Source organism: Pinus tabuliformis, chromosome 4_2 (assembly GCF_031772625.1).
Source record: "Pinus tabuliformis cultivar Carrire ecotype Pingquan chromosome 4_2, CPIR1, whole genome shotgun sequence".
NCBI classification, from domain to species: Eukaryota; Viridiplantae; Streptophyta; class Pinopsida; order Pinales; family Pinaceae; genus Pinus; species Pinus tabuliformis.
Genome location: NC_142304.1, coordinates 493189588 through 493192254, shown reverse-complemented (window position 1 = coordinate 493192254; position 2667 = coordinate 493189588). Strand labels below are relative to the sequence as shown.

The window sequence follows — 2667 nt, the reverse complement described above, 5'->3', positions numbered from 1 at the left end:
CAGTTGTTTCCAGCTTTGACTCAGTATATACCAAGAGTATATATTCAGGGTGAAGTCCCGAGACTTGATGCAACGGTAAGGCTGAGCACTGTTACAAATGAGATCGCGTGGTAAGATGAGGAACTATTACATGACAGGTCGCGGGGGTATATATACAAGATGAAGATCCGAGGCAATGGACGGCATGCCGCTGGCTCAAACTGCTTATCGTCGAGATTAGTCCAACAGACAGTAAAGTCTACGTTTCTTACAAAGCAGGAGCAGCGCACAAATCAACTGTTCAACACAGCATGACAATATTCCACCGAAAATTCTTCAGACAATATTCCAGTGCTGAAGCCGTCCCTCTCTCAACGCTTTCTGAATTTAGGTAGGAAGACTGCACAGTAGACAGAGAGGACAACATTTAGCAAATGCAGAATATGAGTGTTATTTGCGTGGGAGAATGCACAGAGTGCATGTCTAGCAAGGGTAATAGAAATGCCATTGTTGGCATTTCTGAAAGGCGCAGAGAGGATGCAGAAAATTATTATGGCAGAGAGCTCAGGGTGCAGAAAAGTATGCACAGAAGACACGCAGAGAGGCAGCGTTTGTAGTAGGTCTCTTGACAGAGGGTGCAGGCCTGACAGAGGGCACAAATAATATCAAAAATGTATATGACATTGCTTGGGGCAGGCTATAATAAGGTGCAGCGGCAGGTGAATGATTAATAGCAAGATTTAGTGGGGTAGAGAGCCCAATTTAGGTCCTGCGTTCTAACAGTAGCAGATTTCAGAGAGTCTAGATAATGCTGAGCTTTAGAAACAAACTCACAGAAAATGATCACAAAAATTAGTGGCTTAAATTGGAGCAGGACCAGCAATCTCTCGCTCTGATACCATGTTAAACACACATGGGCAACCACAAATAGGAAAGATAAATCATGAGAGTACAATTTTTATTAACAAGAGATATACATTTATAGTACATTATGTGACCGTTGTGTTCCACATCCCAAGGTCTCTTGGACTCCTTTTGTCCATTCGGCTTCCACACTAACCCATTGAGGATTAGGTGTCCAACATTGCTCACATTTCGCAAGTTGTGTGAATATGGTGTGGTGTATTGGCACGCGTCATTGGCACCCACTAAATTCCATTGAAAGGCATAGGTTTTAGATGCATCCAACAACACACATTCGAATAGGTTCTTTGTGTTGCTTTCTTGCTTGCTACCATTTCTTTGAAGATGGTGTGGTCGATATAGCCATGGAAGATGCTCGAAAAATGTTGGAACCCTTCACCCGAGAGAAACTATTGGATATTCTACAGGAAGCGGCGACATAGGATCCTCCACAGAGAAAGTTGTTTGTCCATGGCCTTAGATGGGATACAAATACAGAGTCTCTCAAGGCCCTCTTTCCCAGTTCTGGGAGCTGGAGGAAGGCATCGTTATTATGGACAAGAACACCGGTAAGAGTAAGGGTTAAGGATTCAATACTTTCAAGCACATGGACGGTGCTTTTAATGCCCGAAAGGAGCCCAGCAAGAAGATCGACGACCGCATGGCCGTCAATCAGTTGGCCTCTGTTGGTACGCAACCTTCCCTACCCGCAGTTGATGTCTCTACCGGGAAAATATATGTTGGGAATGTTCCCATGGACATGGTGGTAGATCGCCTGTTGAGCCCCTTTTATTTATTTTTCTCATTCTTCCACTCTTTGTAACCAGCTAGTTCCCCCATTAGTGGTGGTCTCCCATCAAACCCCCAAACTGGATATGTTTAGATAAATCAAACCCGCGAATGGAGAGATTGAAGAGGGGCGCCAGGGTTTGATAAGAAGTCGGGCAAATCGAGGGGTTTTGCGCTTTTTATTTTCAGGTCGGTGGATGCAACCAAGCATGCGTTGGAAGATCCTATGAAGACTATCGATGGGCATCAGATGTTCTGTAAGTTGGTCGGTGAAGGGCAGAAGCCGAAGCCCTGTGACATTAATGTTCCCGAGGAACCAGATGGGTCTAATATCAATGGCTTGAACCAGCCCAGAAATGTAATACCTTCGAACCCTGTAATGCAGTATGGTGGTATGGGGCGTGGTTTTGTGAATCCAACGCTCGGGGTTAGCCAGAGTTCGAATCCAACAGGACTAGCCTCACATCAAGGTTTGAATCATGCTGGGTTAGGAAATTCTGCTTTATCTAGTCTCAGAGGCCACCCGAACCCTAGTGGGATTCCTGGTGGTTCCATGAATCATCCTACGAATCCATCTTCTATGAACCCGGGGCTCTCACCTCATGGAGATATGCATGGTGGATCAGGCCAAGTCCCTACATCTTTGGGGATGGGTGGTTATGGAGGCCATGGGATTACTACATTTCAGTCGGCCTTCCTGTCCAAGTGGTTTTATGATGCACAAAAGGGAATTTTCCATCCTGTTCGAAATTGATAGAGTTGATACTTATTTTCAGCGTTCACTTTAAGTTGTAATATACACTACGGGATGATTGTAAGGTCTTAAATCTCTGCATTCAGGCAATTTGTACTCTGGACAACAAGATCATTTAATTGGGATGTCATGAATATCACTTCTTAGTGCATGCTTCAGATGTCAAGTGTATCCTCTAATTTCTCACACGTAACTTTGTTACCCTTATACAAGGAACTTTGTAAGCTATTCCTATTATTTCA

General features: G+C 44.3%; 1 pseudogene; it reads left to right on the top strand.

The window, feature by feature from the left end:
* Positions 1-413: 413 nt before the first annotated feature.
* LOC149170133 (UBP1-associated protein 2C-like) lies at positions 414-2425 on the top strand (annotated as a pseudogene).
* The last annotated feature ends 242 nt before the right edge of the window (positions 2426-2667 follow it).